Consider the following 12618-nt stretch of genomic DNA (forward strand, 5'->3'; position numbering starts at 1 on the left):
CCAGGGCGCCGCGGGCGCCCACCCTGCTTGCCAGCACATAGAACTGCTCCTGGCTGTACCCTACTTGCACATGAAAGCCCGTGATCTTCATCTTGAAACACAAGGGGCTGCAATTGCAGATACATGCAGATGAAAACACTGCCGCAAGCTGAGCATGTGCAGTGCAACACATTTCTCATGCGATGTATAATTATGTTAAACAGACTCACTTGTGTCCAACGCATATTTGCCTACTTTGCAGCTTTCTTCATTGGGAGATGCCCCGGAAAGGAGGAGCAGGTGGGTGGCGACAGGGGAGTTGATCGGCTAATAGCATAATTAGGCCCTGCCCCCTCATGGAGAAAACATGTGATTTGCTAAATTGTTGGGATTAGCATAAAATCGCATCATTAGATCCCGACCCCTCTGCCAGTAGTGCAAGTTCTCCTTCTTTATCTCCTCATTCTGCCCACTTCATTATGAAGTGAGCAAAATGTGGGAAGGGTGCCTACCCTTTCTGGGGTGTGGGGGACTACCCGAAAAATGGGTGTGTCCCGCAGAAACCGGGAGAGTAGGCAAGTATAGTCCAACGTTAAATCAGGCCCAAGGTTCACATGACCGTCAATATGTTGAAGATTGGAGGCCCCGTTCCTGGACGCCATATACATATAAGACCTAAAATATCATATCCTCTAATGATGAAGGTTGGTATTAGATGGTAGCTGTACAATTCTGCATTTTTCCAGCCAGACAAAAGCAGCGTTTTGAAGCTACAAAACACTCCATTGGTCAAGGCTCTGGCTAAAATTTGAAACTAGTTTCTGCATAATTTTATGAAAAACTGCCTTGAAAATAGGCTCCTATGACCTTTTTTTTTTAAATTATTTTTAACAAAGAGAAATGTTATTAACATTATGATAAAGGGATGTCCTGAGCAAACTTTATGCTACCTAAATGTTTGGCTTTGTTTTGTTTAAAAAAATGGATGCCATCCAAAAGAGTATGCTGCTGTTATGATCAGATAATTATGATCGTTTTCCTAAGTCAGAACTAATAAAGTATGCAGCACATTAAATAATTATTTCAATTACAGAGAGTTCCTGCCCCATAGAGCTTATAGTGACATTTTTGATGTATTCCCATCTGCCTGATGTAATAAATATGCTTTCTGTGTAGCTGTGCAGTTAGGTGATTCTCAGCAGACTTAGTACAACATGTCTGGCACGTGACCTATAAACTACTGGCTCACATCTTGTTTTCTGTGTTTCACAGTCTTGAATCCTCTTGTATTCACATGAAAATGTTCTGCTAGTAGAGCTGTCTCAGCTTTAGTGTGGTGTACACATCAGTTCACCATTGATCCAGAAATTTCAGCTGTGACTACACATCCCAGACAAGTGACAAGTTATTTTCCACGTTAAGTGTCTTGTCAGATCTGCGCCCATTGAGGTCACCCAATAAGACAGTGATTAACCCATTTCACAGCAAAAAGGTCTGCAGCAACTTGCCACCCAGAATGGGATATTCTCCATCTGCTTTTAAAGGTCAGATTCTTTGTGACCCACAAACCAGACCTCTGTTTTCATATGTAATGCTTTATAAATCTCAGACAGTGTGGGCAGCGGCGTTTCTAGAGAGGAGGGGGCCCGTGTGCAGACTCCGTGTGTGGGCCTCCTCCTCTCCTGTAGCCATCACCGCCGCTGCTAGCGCACTCAGCACGCCGCCGCGCCATTTTTCCAGAGTCCTGCGCATGCGCTGTAGACTCTGACACTGTGCCAAAGTCTCTAATGCTCAGTGCGCTAGCAGCGGCGGTGACAGCTACGGGAGAGGAGAGGCCCACACACAGTTACCGAAGGACGCCGGAAACAGGGCCGGTCCAAGGGCGCTCTGCGCCCCGGGCAGGAAATGGGGTGTGGCATAATACAGGGGGCGTGGTCAGTCACGTCCCCTGTACATTGCTAGCGCCGCTTGAAATACTGAGCGGTGCGCGATGACATCATCGCGCACCGCACAGCAAAAGGTCCTCTACACGAAGGGAAACTAGACACTATGCGTCTAGTTCCCTTCGTGGAGAGGACCTTTGCTGTGCGGTGCGCGATGACATCATCGCGCACCGCTCAGCAAAGTTACTCTCCATGAAGGGAAACTAGACGCATAGCGTCTAGTAGTTCCCTTCACAGGAGGCGGACCGCGGACGGGGACGGCAGCTGAGGCGGACGGGGGACACAGCGGGCAGCAGTGGCGGATTTTGCCACTGTGCGGCGCCCTCCGGATGGCGCCAGCGCCCTCCGGAAGGCGGCGCCCCGGGCAAAAGTCCAGCTTGCCCGTGGCAAGATCCGCTACTGGCCGGAAAGGTAAGTATAGAAGAAATGGGTGCAGTGTGTGTGGTGTGGGCCCTCTCTGGGGCCCGTGTGCACCGCATACACTGCACCCGTTGAGTGTGTGATTATTTTGGAGGGCAGTGTGCATGGGCACTCGCGTTAAACGTTTAAACCAGCATGTGTGTGAATTTTCACTGAGATAGAGCAGCTGTCATCTCTGAAATGGAGAAAATTAAATTCACCAAATGACTATCATTAGTGATAATGTCAAATATTACCTTTAAACATAAGCTATATTATTATTATGGACTAAGTACGCTATTGGCGCACTGAGTACCGTAAGGGTACGCACTTAGCGTAGCAGACGCTAGGCCGTGGGCGCAACGCACGAGCGACACGTACGCTCACGGACTCACGCTTTGTATCGAGCACGCTATAGGCGTCCCAGGTACCGTAAGGCTACGCTATTGGCGTAGCGGATGCTGCGCCGTGAGAGTGAGACACGAGCGGCGCAGACGCTCCCAGAATGATACACAGTAAACCTTATTAACAACACACAGTAAGGGTATGCTTATACTCTAAACGTTAGCAATGTAATACTACAATGATGTAACGCTTATTAACCTTGATGATGTGTAAGCTGTTTGAGCGATTGAGACGCTAAGAAAACCCTTTGTAGTAACTAGTGAATACGCAAGACCTTGTTTGGATTTAAAAACCACTCCGGCTCTAACACCTTCGTGGATGCTTTAGAGTAAAAAGGGGAAAAACAGTACAGATTATACACTACAAACTAACATAGAAATCTAAACAGAATAACCAGGAATAATATGAACAATAGCGTAGCGATCGCAAATACGAGCAAACAGAATGAGAACAAATGGCAAAACACAATGGATAACAAAATGGCCACAGAGAATAATACATACGTGGGGATGATTCGCAAGCGCGTCCTGGATCCAGCCCTCAGCATTCAAAGAGAAAGCCTTTCAGAGAGAGTGAGTGACTGGCCCAGCCATGGTGGTCTTTATATACACAGCATACATTCACAATACAATAGTCCCTATAATCTCATTGTTCATTGGACACAGGAATGTGTCTCTGCATTATAAAGAAAGGTCATAGGTGGGTTTGAACAGGTGGGATGTGTCTTTCTCCAACTGCTCAGGTGGGAGGTATCCTCAGGATTCCCGCCGCATGGGTAATGAACAGCAAATACAGTAAATGTCTATAAACTACTTTTGTACATAACTATACGCAGGAGCGAGCGATCTTTTCCTAACCAACACCAAAATGTTACCACTAACATACTCTACAGCTGGATACTAGACACCACCTTTCAAACTTTATCAGACCCTTCCTATCATGCAAAGAGGAATCTCTCTGTCCAGGAATCGTTTAAACTAAACATACTTGTTGACATTATTTAGGGGAATATTAACTATTAAACACACTGGCCCTCATTCCGAGTCGTTCGCTCTGTAAATTTCTTCGAATCGCAGCGTTTTTCTGCTTAGTACGCATGCGCAATGTTCGCACTGCGACTGCGCCAAGTAATTTTGCTATGAAGATAGTATTTTTACTCACGGCTTTGTCTTCGCTCTGGCGATCGTAGTGTGATTGACAGGAAATGGGTGTTTCTGGGCGGAAACACAGCGTTTTATGGGCGTGTGGAAAAAAATGCTACCGTTTCCAGAAAAAACGCAAGAGTGGCCGGAGAAACGGGGGAGTGTCTGGGCGAACGCTGGGTGTGTTTGTGACGTCAAAACAGGAACGACAAGCACTGAACTGATCGCAGATGCCGAGTAAGTCTGAAGTTACTCTGAAACTGCTAAGAAGTTTGTAATCGCAATATTGCGAATACATCGTTCGCAATTTTAAGATGCTAAGATTCACTCCCAGTAGGCGGCGGCTTAGCGTGTGTAACTCTGCTAAAATCGCCTTGCGAGCGAACAACTCGGAATGACCTCCACTATTTGGGTTAAATATGTTGCGATCGAGTCGCTCGCTAGACGCTCACAAACTCCGCCGTAAATACACATCTACATGCTCACAAGACGTCGGAGCGTCCCTTACGCAACCTGCGGGGATGCGTACGCACGGGGGAGTGGATGCACGAGCAGCGGGCATGTGCATTGGGGTTAGTACAAGGCATGTGAATCATGATATTTTTCGACTTTGACATTGGGAAGACATGTTTTTTCTTCTTGTTGCAGAAGCTTAGGGGGTAATTCAGACTGCAGCGGCAGTGATCCCAGTCTGAATTTTTTTGTGGACTGCGCTCTCAGGGCTGCGATATCCTCTGCCTGATTGACAGGCAGAGGTGGTCGTGGGGTGGGAGGGGGCGTGCCAATGGCATTAGAACGCCATTGGCGGGGAGCGGTCCGGACAACGCAGGCGTATCCGGACCATTGTGGGGCGGGGGGTAGGCCGCGGCAGCTGTCACATGCAGCCACTGCAACCCGGGATGCAGCAGGTAGCTCCCGGCCAGAGCACAGAACAAGACCGTCCAGCATGTGTGTGGCGCCACCCAGTGATGCATCCACAATTTAATTGCGGAAATATCGATTTAAGGTCGACCCCTGCCTGCACAGCCTGGCTGTGCTGGCAGGTAGTCCTGCGCAACCTTTTTTTTTCAGAGCCCCAAAAATGCTCCCGAAACGGCCCCATTTTTCCCGCCAAGCCCTCGCCTCGCCTCGTCTCCACCCACCCAATGCCCGCCACTGTCAATCATCTTGCGGACGCATCCTTAGGGGAAAGTGAATGACCATGCAACTCTGAATAAGGCCCTCAGTCCCCTCTCTCTCTGGGTCATGCAATGTCCAGGCAGCGGTGCCATATCAGGTGATGATGTCATGATGCTGCTGTCAATGTCGTCTCTGCAGTGGCAGTGCCTGGAGGAGCGGTAGTTATCCTTTGGTCTGCAATACCACCTTTACACTGACAGCACAAAAATCTACTCTCCTCTTCTGACTACACTCTTGCATTTCTATCCAGCAATTTACCAGCTGTCTCTCTGCCATCTCCATCTGGATGTCACAGTGTTACCTCCAACTTAAATTAACATGGACTAATGGTGACCTCCGCTCATCCTTGGGAGTCACTACCCCTCACCTAGTCTGTTATGTTTGACATTTCACTCCTCAGTTAGTGAAACCCACTCTCTTGGCCGACTCAACTCTCGGCTTCACCCATACTGTACAGTCTAGCGGGTTGCTCATTTCACCCGCTGGGTGAAATTAGCGGCCCCCCTGTCTCCCCCCGCACGCTCAGCACACATCGCACTGTCCTGAGCGGGGGGAGAACCGCTCAGCACACATCTCTCCCCACATCTGCCAGTGAGTACTGGCCTTTACTGTAACTTCCTGCTATCTGGCCTTCCCCACTGTCTGCTCCATCCTAAACACTGTAGCAAGACTGATCTCTCTTTCTTGCCTCTTCAACTGCAATAATGCTCTCTAAAGAGCTGATTCTGAAATGGGAGTAAAGCAGAAGAAGCAGGTAACTTTTTCTCTGCAACAAACCATATTACAATGCAATGGTTACAAATACAATCTAAGGGATATTTTCAATGGGTATGGGTCGTTGGGTCAACACAACTTAGGTCGACAGTCCTTAAGGCGACCACTAATGGTCGACATGCAGTAGATCGACAGGGTCACTCGGTTGAAAAAGTCCAAAAATTAGAAAAAAAAACGTGAAAAACCCATGTCGACCTTTTGACCTGTCGACCTAGTACATGTCGACCTAATGAGCATTTTAACCTAGTGACCCTGTCGACCTAATGCATGTCAACCTAATGACTGTCGACCTAATGACCGTATCCCTTTTCGAGTAACTGCAGGACTTACCACAGGCTTTTAGCAGCTGGGTTAAGTTCCTATTAAATGATATCCCTCAGCATGGCCCATGCCCCACGGTAAGTCCTGTATACACGAGGTAAAACATAGATTCCAGGTTATGTGCCCAGAAGTATGCAGTTACAACGCGCAGGAAGCCCCACCTGCAGTGTAGCCAGGTTTTGCCCAGGTGTAAAGTTAGTTATTTAGGCCCAGATTTATCAAGCCTTGGAGAGTGATAAATTGCATAGTGATAGAGTACCAACCGATCAGCTCCTAACTGCCACATTACAGGCTGTGTTTGAAAAATTACAGTTAGGAGCTGATTGGTTTGTACTTTATCACCATGCAATTTAACACTCTCCAAGGCTTGATAAATCTGGGCATTAATCTCTCCACCCATACTGTAAAAGCCCTCACCAGCTCCTCCTTCCCATACATATCTGACCTTGTATTTGGAATGGGATACATATCCTCTCTGCATTTAAGATTTGCTGCAAACTTCTTCCTGTGGTGGTAATCACCTCACACTCCCACATCAACGAATTCTTCCCTCTAGTGCAGGCATTCCCAACCACGGTCCTCAAGGCACACCAAGGGCTGAAACACACTATCCGGCTTTTGCCGGCCGGGAAAAAGCCGGACGGCTTTTTCCCGTGCCAGCATTGTAGTTAACAGTGTGAGGGCTAGGGTCCCTTCACACTGCACGGCCCCGGCCCGGCTGCCGGGTTGCAGCCGGGTCTCACCACTGGAAGGTGAAGGTGAAGGGGAGCTTTCACACACAACGGTTTTTTCTGAAGCCGTGTCTGATGCTGCGCATGCGCACAGCATCACACACACTGCCGGTTTCTCCCGGATGGCAAAAAGCCGGACAAAGTTTGTCCGGCTTTTTGCCATCCGGGAAAAACCGGAGTGTGTGTTACAGCCCCAACAGTGCAGGTTTTAGTGATATCCAGGCTTCAGCACAGGTGACTTAATTAGTAGCTCAGTTATTTTGATTTAACCATCTGTGCTGAAGCCTGGATATTACTAAAACCTGCACTGTTGGTGTGCCTTGAGGACCGTGGTTGGGAATGTCTGCTCTAGTGGAACTCCCTACTCAGAGGGGGTAATTCCAAGTTGATCACAGCAGGAAATTTTTTAGCAGTTGGGCAAAACCATGTGCACTGCAGGGGGGGGGGGGAGATATAACATTTGCAGAGAGAGTTAGATTTGGGTGGGTTATTTCTCTGGCTGGGTCCACAGGATTATCCACAGGATAACATTGGGATATTGTCGAGCGACAGCGAAAATGGCACCAACACGGTCACAAGCTTTCTGGCCTCCCAGGATGCATTGGGGCCTCCACTATATAGTCCCGCCCCCTGACTCAGTCAGATCAGTTTTTTGCTTGGTGCGGCATGGTCACAGGGCTGCTGTGAAAGCAGCCTCAAGTTTTCATTACTTTATTTTTATAGACTTACTGTTTTGGATGAGCGACTTCTCTTAACAGCGTCTTAAACGTGTATTAGAAAGAGTCGCTCCAACAACTCCCCACCGGGTCGCAACAACGCTTACCTTCGGGTACAGTGCTGTCTCGACGGGCGTCTGTGTCGGATGTTCTAGCAGGTCCAGCAGACGTTACCAGGCTGTGGCCGGAGCATGGGGAGACAGTGAGTATATGGACTTCCTCTTACTAGAGGGGTCAGGACACAGCTACGCTGATTTGCTGGAGACTACAAACAGCGTGTTGATGCGCCGAACATCTCGAGTGTGACATCGCTACGCTCCGGGGATCATAGGCGCCAGGACTAGGTGAGGCCGCGATCCTGGGAGTTTAAGTCAACAGGGGGTTTCAGACGCTCTCCTGGCCGTCCCTCCTCCGAGTTCATGGCCAGTTCCCACGGGTCTCTCGTTTCATGAACTGAATGACCTCACTTCCGGCTCAGACGCTACCACGAGGGTACTCGGTCGCAGCTTAGACGCTGCGGTTGTGTACACTGGATATAAACCCGCCAGACCGAGTCGCAGGCCTTTAGTGTCTGCATGCACGTGGAGTCGCTCAGCGTCCGTGTCCGTTGGTGAGCGTCCGTGTCCGTTATCAGTTACCAAGAGCGGCAGTGTACACCAGTAGCGTCTGAATCCACTCAGCGTCTTTCGAGCGTCTTTGCTTGGATATGGAAGTGTGGTGAGTCTCCCTGTATCCCGCTCCCTGGAGGCAGGGTATACAGTACTAAAAATTCCTTCTACTTCTTAGTGTGCACTGTTAATTTTTAGTACCTATTGCATGTGAGACCTGTATATTACTGTGTTTTCTGCATGTTATGTTGAAAAAGAACCAGTTAAACAGAAGTACAATTTTCCTACTTATGTATAAGTTAATATGGAGGTTGTATTCTCATATGACAATGTCTAATGCTTTAACATGTGACTGACTGCTAGTATGTGTGCTGACTTTTCTGTGTAATGTCAGTCCTGTTCTGACCCTCAAATCAGGTGCACTGTGGTCAGATTGATTTCACCTCTATATACTGATTATAGGGTGTGGTTCAGTCACAAAATTGTGTAGTCAATATCAGAAAAAATGTCTGTGAGCGGCAAAAGTGATGAGGAGAATTTGTCAAGCACTCCTACAGCCCTAACATGCTTATCTTGTAAGTCAGGGGTAATTGATATGATTCAATTGGTCACTTATGAGGGTTTGTGTGCAAACTGTTTTGCTTTTCAGCGAAGTAAAAAACAGGAGTTAGTTCAACCTCCAGTAGAGCCTACATGGAATATGTTCGCAAAGACTCTGTCTTCAATAGCGGACAGGTTAGCTCCAGTAGCACCACCTCAGGGGTTAGGTTACACTATGAACCCATACATGCAGCTCCCTTCCTATGGTTTGGTTCCAGTAGCCTCTACAAGCAACCAAGGGGTAGGTAAGACTAAGACAGATACGTCTGTATGGCAGACTACACAGGATACATCGGATGATGATGCGGAAACAATAGATTCAACTCCGTATGATGATCAGTCGCAGAGCTTTAGTTCAGATGATGTAGCTGAACTCATTAATGCAGTAAAGGCTGTGCTTTCTCTGGAAGAACCAGCTAAGATGGCGTTAAAAGCAAAAGCACCTGTATTCAAACGAACAAAGTCAGTGAAAGCTGAATTTCCAGCGTCAGAGGAGTTGACGGAAATGATGGATGAGTCTTGGGCAGCGCCCGGTAAAAAGTATAAGATTCCTAGGAGATGGGATTCTTATTATCCATTTCCTGTTGGAGATTGTTCGAAGAGAGAAGTTCCTCCAAAAGTAGATGCACATGTTCTGCGACTCGTGCACAAATCTGCTTTGCCACTGTCATCTACCTCTTTGAATGATGTCACAGACAGGAGGGTAGAGAGCCTATTGAAAAATATTTTTTCTCTTGTGGGTGCAGTGGTAAGACCTGCTATGGCTTCGGCCTGGGTAGCAAAGGCAATGGGCGAATGGATAGAGGAACTAGAGAATGACATCCCTTCTCCTACTAGGGAGCAAGAGGATCGTCTTTGCCGTTTAAGACAATCTGCTCAGTATTTAGAAGAAGCAGCCATTGATGTAGGCACTGTTGCTTCTAAAGCTTCAGCCCTGGCAGTAGTCGCTCGCAGAGCAGTCTGGCTACGGACCTGGAAGGCAGATGCGGAGTCCAAGAAGGAATTGGAAGCATTGCCTTTCGTGGGTAATATATTATTTGGAAAACCTTTATCGGATATCCTAGAGTCAGAGGCTGAATCGAAGAAGGTCAGATTTCCGGCTACCTACAACCCTAAGTCCAAGGGTTTAAAATTTCGCTCATTTCGCTGGCAAAGCAAAGCGAAAGGTAAAGAGGAGCCTAAACAACCCCAGTTTAAATCCAGGTGTAGGAAGCAGTGGGCTAGCAAAAAGCCAGCTTCCAAACCTGAACAGAAGCCCTCAGCCTGAAGAGACGGGCCTCCGCCTGGAGGATTCCAGGGTTGGGGGCCGACTCCTGCAATTTACACACACATGGCAACAGTCAACAACAGATGCCTGGGTGCAGAAGGTAGTATCTCAGGGGTATGGGTTCCCATTCAGGAGGCAGCCTCCTCAAAGATTTTTTTGCACCAGCCCATCTCATATAGAGTCGAAGGCCAATGTCCTGCAAGAAGCAGTCCAAAAATTACTGCAGTCAGGTGTGATTGTCCCAGTACCTCCATCACAAAAGGGACAGGGGTATTACTCCAATCTGTTTCTAATCCAGAAACCAAATGGGTCATATCGACCAATTCTAAATCTGAAGATGTTGAACAATTACATATGGATCCCGAAGTTCCACATGGAGACGTTACGCTCCATAATGTTGGCTATGGAACCGGGAGACTATATGGTATCTCTGTATGTGCGGGATGCTTACCTACATGTGCCTATAGCACTATCGCATCAGTGTTACCTCAGGTTTGCCATCCTCAAGGAACACTTCCAGTTCCAAGCTCTGCCCTTCGAGCTAGATGCAGCACCCAGGGTGTTTACCAAGATCATGGTGGTTATGGCAGCTTGTCTGCGCAAACAAGGGATAAGGATATTCCCATACCTAGACGACCTATTAATCTTAGCACAGTCGCAAGATTTACTGTTGAGCCATCTCCAACAGACGATAGTTTGTTTACAGAGACACGGGTGGCTCATAAATTGGGAGAAGTCGTCCCTGAATCCATCACAGCGGATGGTTTATTTGGGAGCCATATTGGATTCAGACCTACAGAGAGTTCTCTTACCAGAGAAGAAAATAGTCAAGGTGCAGGTCATGGCTCAGGAAGCATTGCAAGCCCAGACAATGTCAGTCCATGCAGCAATGCGACTGTTGGGTCTGATGGTATCAACGTTCGACATGGTGGAATTTGCGCAATTCCACTCCAGACCATTGCAGCATCTCATTTTGACAAAATGGAATGGAAATCATCAAACAATAAAGAAGCAAATGATAAAGATTCCAGTAAATGTAAAAAGGTCTATAGCATGGTGGCTACAGACAGACCATTTAAACAAGGGGAGACCCTTTTGGATAAAAGAGTGGCAAGTCCTGACGACAGATGCAAGCCTGCAAGGTTGGGGGGCGGTACTCGGAAGCCTATGGTTCCAGGGAAAATGGACCGCAAGGGAAAGTCGCCTGCCAATAAATCTGTTAGAAATAAGAGCCATTTACTTGGCCCTAGTTCAGGCAAAGGACAATCTACAAGGAAGACCAGTCCAGATCCGCTCAGACAATGCGACGGCAGTAGCATACCTAAATCATCAAGGAGGAACCCACAGCAAGAGTCTGATGGAGGAAGTAACTCCCATTCTAAAGTGGGCAGAACTCCATCTCCCCACATTGTCAGCAGTATTTGTCCCGGGTGTACTAAATTGGGAAGCGGATTTTCTCAGTCGGCACACCATTCAGGAAACCGAATGGGCACTACACCCAGAAGTGTTTCAGACACTGGTGAACAGATGGGGTCTACCGGAGATAGACCTTATGGCGTCTCGTCTAAACAACAAAGTTCCGAGGTACGGATCAAGAACAAGGGACCCAGGAGCAGTCCTACGTCAGTAGAATGGAGGTTTCAGCTGGCATATCTGTTCCCTCCAATATCTCTGTTACCCAGAGTAGTGAGAAAGATAAAACAGGCAAAAGGAGCAATCATTCTAATAGCTCCAGCTTGGCCAAGAAGGCATTGGTACACAGATCTGTGGAGAATGTCTGTGGAAGCACCGATACTGCTCCCTCAACGTCCAGATCTGTTAATGCAGGGTCCTTGTTGTCACAGTCATCTGGATCGCCTGTCTTTGATGGCGTGGCTGTTGAAACCTCTATTTTAGAGGCTAAAGGATTTTCAAAGCAAGTAATCCAAACCATGCTTAGAGCAAGAAAGCCTTCTTCGGCCCGTGTATATCATAGAATATGGCAAGCCTATATTCATTGGTGTTCTGGAAAAAATTACAATCCAAGAGCCTTTAAAGTAGCTAGAATTTTGGATTTTCTGCAGGCAGGATTGGATAAGGGGTTGAAGGTTGCTTCCTTGAGGGTGCAAGTCTCAGCGTTGACTGTATGGTTTCAGCAGAAGATTGCTGACCTACAGGATGTACGTACTTTTTTCCAAGGAGTAGTACATATTCAACCTCCATTTGTTCCTCCTGCAGCTCCCTGGGATTTGAATTTAGTTCTTAAATTTCTCCAGGGTCCTCTGTTTGAGCCACTTGAGAGAGCAGATCTTAAGTGGTTAACGGTTAAAGTTCTTTTTTTACTGGCAATGGCGTCAGCCAGAAGAGTGTCAGATTTAGGAGCATTATCATGTAAGTCTCCTTTCCTAAGTTTTTTTCCAGACAGAGCAGTTCTCAGAACGAGATCTAGTTATTTTCCAAAGGTGGTGTCAAAGTTTCACCTGAATGAAGAGATTGTAGTCCCAGCTTTTCAGGTATCTGGACTATCTGCGGGAGAAGCGTCACTGGACGTGGTCCGGTCTTTAAAAATCTACAT

At 47.5% G+C, this 12618-nt stretch overlaps 2 protein-coding genes across 4 annotated transcripts in view; one reads left to right on the forward strand and one right to left on the reverse strand.

Moving 5' to 3' along the window:
• The window catches only part of KIAA1755 (KIAA1755 ortholog), a 118526-nt gene extending 111485 nt beyond the window's left edge, over nt 1–7041 (reverse strand). For all 3 annotated transcript variants that reach the window (XM_063960382.1, XM_063960383.1, XM_063960380.1), the window contains exon 1: nt 6588–7041. The gene's annotated coding sequence lies outside the window, so the exon portion shown is untranslated. The remainder of the gene's footprint in view (nt 1–6587) is intronic.
• LOC135055850 (bactericidal permeability-increasing protein-like) overlaps nt 1–12618 on the forward strand; it is a 203603-nt gene that overhangs the window by 5526 nt on the left and 185459 nt on the right. The window lies entirely within an intron of this gene.

This window comes from Pseudophryne corroboree, chromosome 3, assembly GCF_028390025.1.
Source record: "Pseudophryne corroboree isolate aPseCor3 chromosome 3, aPseCor3.hap2, whole genome shotgun sequence".
Classification (NCBI taxonomy): Eukaryota; Metazoa; Chordata; class Amphibia; order Anura; family Myobatrachidae; genus Pseudophryne; species Pseudophryne corroboree.